The sequence below is a fragment of the Rattus norvegicus genome, chromosome 7 (genome assembly GCF_021556685.1).
Source record: "Rattus norvegicus strain SHRSP/BbbUtx chromosome 7, alternate assembly SHRSP_T2T, whole genome shotgun sequence".
Lineage (NCBI taxonomy): Eukaryota > Metazoa > Chordata > Mammalia > Rodentia > Muridae > Rattus > Rattus norvegicus.
In genome coordinates this window covers 73155087-73162741 of record NC_141540.1, presented here as the reverse complement: position 1 = coordinate 73162741, position 7655 = coordinate 73155087, and the positions used below count along the sequence as shown (strand labels likewise).

The 7655-nt window shown below is 46.6% G+C and overlaps 1 long non-coding RNA gene across 1 annotated transcript; it reads left to right on the top strand.

Moving 5' to 3' along the window:
* Positions 1 to 866: 866 nt before the first annotated feature.
* On the top strand, positions 867 to 7655 carry LOC134479886 (uncharacterized). Its single transcript, XR_015625438.1, has 2 exons — positions 867 to 1064; positions 6322 to 7655. It is a non-coding gene; the product is annotated as an uncharacterized LOC134479886 (long non-coding RNA).

Below are 7655 nucleotides of genomic sequence, written 5' to 3'. Positions count from 1 at the left end.
GCTTCCAAAACAAAACCTTATCGATGGATTGATTGAGGGAACCAAATGCCTTTCACAGACAAGACAGTCCAGGAGCACTGGCTAGTAGTCTGGGATTTGTGAGGGCGTTAAGGGGTGAGATGAAGCCACTGGGGCCCCCTCTTCCACTCACTTTGACAAGATCAAGCAAAGTTATCCAGGAGTGTTCCCAGTGCCCTGCCTGCTTTTTATCCGTAGACACAAATGTCAGCAATGCAGGCTCTGGGAGGCGGCCCCTCTCCTGCCCAAGGTGAACACTCAAGCCCCTGCTTTATTTTGCTGCTGTTTGGTTTCTGAGATGGTAGCCCAGGCTGACCTCCTCTCTTCCCTGCTTTAGCCGGTGTTCTTTGTGGGTGCTATCAGTATCCAGAGGGAGCCTGATTTCTATGCCAACAGGCACTCCTTCCTTCATCATCCCTGACCCCATGTAAGCTCCGACTTCTGGCTTGTTCATCATTGCAGCTCTGTATTCTCAGTCCTGTTCAAAGTCTCCCCACCTTTAGAGAGACACTATCAAACTGCTATCAGTCAAATTCAGCTCACCAGCACCTATCTCCAGTGAGTCCAGCAAACACTTGTGGGGGGCTTATGCTCCTCTCAGGAGTCAGGCTAGTTAGCAGACAGAGACACTGCAAGATAACTGGGGCTGCAGTTCTGATGAGGACAAGCTGTCAGGGAGTTCCTGTAAGGACACGGAATCATAAATTACTCAGGCAACGACTGATTGTGCCAACTCAAAAGCCAAGCGCTCTCTCTCTCTCTCTCTCTCTCTCTCTCTCTCTCTCTCTCTCTCTCTCTCTCTCTCTCTCTCTCTCTCTCTCTTGCTCTCACTCTCTCTTGCTAGCAAAGTCCAGATTTTTGCAGTTACTTCCTTCCAGGTGAACAGGGGATGAATGTAATTGGCTTAGACAGAGCCTGGCCAATGAGAACACTCTCCGGGAGAGATGGTCGTTGGTGCCTGCCCATTTGGAAGACCTGGGACAGCTGCAATCACATAGTGGTTATGGCCATGCCAGCCATGGAGGGTAAAGTATCAGTGTGCAAAGGTAAGCAGCCCTTGAGGAATTAGCCAGTCTGGAGTTGTTCCAGAACTCTGCTATTAAGGCAGTATGTGAACTTTTATGTGTGTGTCTCTGTTATGTGTCTGGGTGGGCATGCCTCTGTGTGTGTGTCTGTGTGTGTCTATGTGTGTCTCTGTATGTGTCTGTGTGTATGGGTGTGTGTGTATATGCATCTGTGAGTGTATATGTCTGTGTGTGCTTGTGTGTATGTGTCCTTGAGTGTGCATATGTGTGTGTCTGTGTGTCTGTGTGTCTGTGTGTGTATGCATCTGTGTGTGTGTATGTCTGTGTGTTGTGTGTATCTGTGTGTGTGTGTGCGCGCGCGCACGTGTGCACGCATGTGGGGGGTGGCGGATGCAGAGGTCAGAGGACAACTGTGGGAGTCAGCTCTCTTCTTCCACCTCGTGGTTCTTTGGATAGATCTCAGATCTTCAGTTTACCCACAGCTGCTCTAGAGTTCTTCATCATTCAGCCTGCTCTGATCAGGCATTCTGTTACTCCTTGCTAATTACAACCCTAGCTGAAACCCCAGTGGAGGTACAGAAGATATAGGGAACACAGCCCAGAATGGCTACATCTCTATGTTCCTACACCACAGTCTTGTGCCCTAGGAAGAGGAGTTGAGATCTCGCTAAAGGAAGCAGGCCCTTAGGGAAGCACCTGATTTCAAACAAGCAAAGCAGCCGTGGCCCAGGGCCTGGCACAAGAAAGGGGTTGGGAAGTGGTGAACTGTGGTTAGGAAGAGGAAGCTCTGGGCTTAGTGTAGAAGGGTGGACACCCATCAAGGCCTGCCAACGGTGACAGGATGTGAGCAATGATGGGGTCAGCTGAGCTCAGGGCTCCAGAGAGAACCCTCAGGCTGTGGAGCATTTATTGTGGCCAGCAGATCGTCTCAGGCAGTGGTCAGTCAGGGTGGGTGGGCAAAGTCTGGCCTCTCTGGATAAGCCAGCTGTGGTCACGGCTGAGCCTCTGCAAGGAAATTCCAGCCCTCTAATTAGTGTCTTGCCTTCCTCCATTTCCCTGTGCAGCCAAGCTTCTTGGGAAAGTTCTTCACATTTGACATCTTCCCTAATTCACCTCATTACACAGCCAGCTGCCTGCCTCACCCACCAATCCAATGAAAGTCATGGCTTGTGTCACATGTACTTTAGACACTAAGTAGAAAGAGTGACCATGAGGTCAACTCTTTATCCCCTGGAGTATCAAACAGTTAGTCAGTCATGACCTGTCTTAGTTACTTGGCTATTCCTGTGATGAGACACCATGACCAAGCCAACCTATGGAAGAATGAGGTTATCCTCAGAGGGGGAGTTTACAGTGGTGATGGTGGGAGCACAGCTGTATACCAGCAAGCATGACACTGGAACAGTAGCTGAGGACTCACATCTTGAGACGCAGGCACAGCAAGGCAGAGAGCATGCTGGGAATAGCGTGGGCTTTTGAGACCTCAAAGCCCATCCCCCAGCCAGATACCTCCTCTACCAAGGTCACACCTTCTATTTCTTCCCAGATCAGCATTCAAAGATATGAGTCTGTAAGGGGCATTCTCTTCCAAACCACTACACCAAACTACCACGCAATCCCTACTCCCTAGTGCTGGGGCCTAAACTCAGGACTTTGAGCAGTTAAGGCAAATGATCCATCACTGAGCTGCAGCCCAACCACATGGGTTACTTTAAAATGAGCTTCCAAGCTGGTTTTCACCATCTCATTTTTTCAAGTCTCTGATAACACCTTCAATTAGAATTAAAAAAAAAATGGTTTTTTTGGTTTGGTTTGGTTTTTGAGACAGAGTCTCTCACCATGTAGCTCTGGCTGTCCTGGAATTCACTCTGTACACCATGCTGGCCTCAAGCTCACAGCGCTGGGATTAAAGGTGTGTGCATCCACACCCAGCCAATTTTAATATTTTTAGATTTTTATTTATTTAGAGTGTGTATGTATGTTGGAGGAGAAGAACATGTGTACCCTGGCACATATGTTAGGTCAGGAGATGATTTTGGGAAGTCTGTTTTTCCATGCTGTGGGCCTCAGGAGTAGAACCCAGATCCTAGAAGTGGGCATGAGGTGCTTTTACCTTTCCCTTGACGAGTATTATCTAGCTCTCCCTGCGGCATCGCCCTGCTCTTCTCTCTCCTCGCATGCTCTGATTTTCTGGTGAGATCTTACTCATGCATGATGCTGTCCTGATTTGATGTGTCGACTGGTTCCCAATGACTTCTGGAGCCAAGTCACATGGATTCGAGCTCCCACACTTATATGTAGTGGTTTAAGACACAAAGTCTTTTTAACATGAAAATCATGGGGTACAACTTAGTGGCAAGGTTCTTACTTAACTTATAGGAGGCCCTTGTAAATCCATGGGTTCATTCTGATGGGCTAACAGCTTCTACTCCATGTGTTTTGAGGTTCATGCATGTTGTTGCATGTAGTCCTGGTTCATTTACATTGTCAAGCAGCATTCCATTACAAAGACAGGCTTTTGTTTGTTTGCCTGTATGTGCCTCTGTGTATCTAAGTGCTTGGGGACAGTCAGCATTGTGTCTTCTCTTAAAGGCTTCATGATTTACTTTGTGTTAGTTTTCACATTTGGTTGGAGGTGAGGCAACAGGACATCTTTGTTAAAACAAAGAAAGGGGCAAGAGGAAGAGGAGGAGAGGGGAGAGGAGGATAAAGAGGAGGGAGAGGAGGAAGAGGAAGAGGAGAGGAAGAAGAGGGAGAGGAGGAAGGGGAGGTGGAGGAAGAGGAGGAAGAAGAGGGAGAGGAGGGAGAGGAGAAGAACCTTTTGGAGTGATGTCAGCAGGCTGGCATAGTGGAAAGTCTCACCCTCCATCCCTTCACAGACACAGAACCCCCTAACAAAACATGGATCAAACGTCTTTAGGAGAAGCCTAGAACCCAGCTGAGAGACAGCAGTACCCAAAGGACGGAATTGAGACAGATCACCCTGAACCCATCCTGCATCACTTCTGAGTCTACAAGTTTCCATAATACCATCCTCTGCAGAGAAGCCTCCAGTGGTCTGGTCCCAGACAGATCCCAGAGCCAAGTGATCCCAGATCAATGGGCAAGAGAAACGCTCTGTCTTGCTGGCATTGAGGCAGACTGCAGAGGGACACAGGGCAGGGAGCAGGAATCTCAGGGCAGGATTGGTAAACATGAAGGAACTGAGAGAAACTGAAGATTATCTGGTTTTATTATATTGAAAGATGTAGGGGGAAATGACAGAGGCTGCATTAAAAAATAATAAAAATGGAAAACATTCCTGAGATCAAAATGTACAAAACTATAATCAAGAAGTAATACATGTTTATAGAGTTTTAGTTTATAAGTAAAACAGCCTGTGAGGACTATGTTTGTCCCATGAATCTGTGAACCCCTGTAGCAAGGCCATGCTATGCTGCCACAAGTTCTTTAGCTTACCAGTCCTGAGATCTGGCAGTTTTCAGCACTGAGATACAATGTGCAGCCAAATGTTGGGAACGTTATTTTTAAAAATATATTACAAGCCAGGCAGTGGTGGTATACCCCTTTAATCACAGCACTTGAGAGTCCAAGCTTTGAACTCAGAGTTCTGCTTGCCTCTGGTTCTGGAGTGCTAAGTTAAAGAACAGGCGCCATTAAGATCACGCCCGGCTAGCCATTAGTATCTTTGATCCCACTTCCATAGTGTCTCTCTTCTGGTTCCCTTACTTAAGTTTTAGACAAACTGATTTGCCTCCTTTGTGATTTGCCTTCCTGATATCTTATTCACTATTTCCTCTACTCCTGCCCCCCCCCAAATCTTACTCAGTTATACCATAGTCGTCGTCGTCTTCTTCTTCTTCAATTTATTTATTTAATTAATTTATTTATTTAAATAAGACACTGTAGCTGTCTTCAGACACACCAGAAGAGGGCATCAGATTCCCATGACAGATGGTTGTGAGCCACCATGTGGTTGCTGGGAATTGAACTCAGGACCTCTGGAAGAGCAGTCAGTGCTCTTAAATGCTGAGCTGTCTCTCCAGCTGTTTCACTCTTCTAAGTTTAAATTTCCTCTTTCCCATCTTTGTCTGCCTCCAGCCTAAAACTCACATTCTTCAGGTCATTGCTTGTCATCCCCTTCCTCTCTTGCAACTTTAACTGAGACCACTAGCTAGTTTTATCACGATCCTTTAACCAGAACTCTGATCTTTCCCTGATCCCCATGGCCTCCTCCGTGACCTTCATCGTAGACATAAAACATCTGGGTTATAATAGCCGGTTACCTTATTGAACATCCCCATTAACCTGTAAGTTCTGGAAAGGTAGTCCACTTGTTTTTAACTCTTGACCCCAGGGGCCTATCATCATGCTGGGAGACATAAGAAATGTTTTATAGAGAAATGGAATCTGGTCTCCCATCTGCATAGACGCTTGGAACAGATTCTGTAATCTCTTGGAGTCTCCATTTCCTAGTCTGTTAACTATATAGAGCACGTATGCTACGAAGAGGTATGAGACTTAAGTGGCTACCCACATTTCTGTTGTTGTTGTTGTTGTTGTTGTTGTTGTTGTTGCTTTGTTTTTTCAAGATGGGATCTCACTATTTAGCTCTGGCTATCCTGGAACTTACTAGGTAGATGCTGGCCTTGAACTCACAGAGATACACCTGCCTCTGACTCCCAAGCGCTGGAATTAAAGGCACAGGTCACTATGCCTGGCTTCCATATTCTTCTATAACTACCTGCTCCATGGCAAATGCTCACTAAGCGTTTGTCCACTTCTTTTCCCTCACCTCCTGTTAGACCAGTGATTCTCAACCTGTGGGTCGCGACCCCTTGAGGGTTGTTGAATGACTCTTTCACAGGGGTCGCCTAGGACCATCAAAATACACATGTTTACAATTCATAACAGTAGCGAAACTACAGTTATGAAGTAGCAATGGAAATAGTTTTGCGGTTGAGGGTCGCCACAGCATGAGGAGCTGTATTAGGGTGGCAGCATCAGGAAAGTTAGACCTTTCAGAGCTCTCTTCCTATTTACACTTCCTGAACTGACCACTAGGTGGCGATAGCCAATGGCCTGATTGTCCCAGCACTGCCTCCCCAATGCCCTGTCCCAGGTCCTCTTATACTCAGCCACTCCCCACTCCCACCCCACCCCCGCCGCAAAAACAAAATGTTTAATAATTTGATGAAGGAAGATATGAAAGCCTATCACTGTTCTTGGCAGCCTGGTCACGAGCTTCAGAAAATTTTTACTTGATTTTCCCATTTAGGTTATAATTCAACTCAATGCGCATGAAGATGGGCTATCTTAAGGAAAGTGGAGGAGAGAAAACACTGAGAGACAAAGAGAAAATGAACAATAGGCATTGCAGCAACACCACAGAGAGAAGATGCTTACAGGAACATCCTTTCTCTACCCAGCTGACTTCCCTGGAGCAGCTAGTTTCTTCCCCAGTCAATCAAGAGCTGAAGCTGGGGTGGGCGGGGCACATGCACATGGGAAGTGGCTGGGAGGGAATTGTGGAGGGGTGACTCAGGGGAGGCATTAAAAGAGCCGAGGACAGAGTCTGCTCTAAAGGAGTTTATGGTCTGGTGGTGGACAAAGAATCCATAAAACGAAGTGCTAAACTCTAGATTCTGAGACCATGATGAGTACAGGTGAGATTTATTCTGTTTAAGGCAGGATTTTACCACACAGCCCAGGCTGCTGTGGAGAGAGAACCCTCTTGTGTTCCAAACCATCTTCGAACTTCTGATTCCCCCGCCTCTGTTCTCTGAGTTTTTGGAAAGCAGACTTGTGCCACCACCCCTGGGTTTTTGAATAGCTCAGGAGTAACAACAGCAAAGCTCTTGGGAGGGCTGTGGGAACAGAGCTTCCCGTGACAGGCTTGGGTATGGACGAGCATGCTGTCATCTCACAGTGTCAGCGGTTCATATACCAGGACAAACTAAGCACCCGGCCATCAAGGAGCACAGTCTGGATCTGTACAGACAGCCTGGAAGGAACTCAAGGCAAGCTAAGGTGAAGAACAGAACGTGAGTTCTGAACAGTCAGTATACGCCAGCTCCTCTGATTTTAAAGGATGGCACTTGTAACTGTACACCACTAAAACCAACAGGCTTCCTTGAAGACTCTTCTAAGGAATATGCCTAGTGGTTTTTCTGAGGGTGGGGCCAAAAGTGGGGGTTTAAGCAGTGAGGAGTTTGGCCACATGCCTTTAGCCCCAGCAGTCAGAAGGCAGAAGCAGAGATAGATGGGTCTCTATGAGTTCAAGATCAGGCTGGTCTATAAAGCAAGTCTAGGACAACCGGATCTATTACACAGAGAAACACTGCCTTGAAAAACCAAAACCAGTGGGCTGGAGAGATGGCTCAGCAGTTAAGAGCACTGACTGTTCTTCCAGAGATCTTGAGTTCAAATCTCAGCAACCACATGGTGGCTCACAACCATCTGTAATGAGATCCGATGACCTCTTCTGGTGTGTCTGAAGACAGCTACATTGTACTTATATATAATAAATAAAAGAAAAGAATAATAATAAATAATAAATAAAAGAAAAACAAAACAACGACAAAAGACAAACTGAAAAACAAGGAAAGAAAA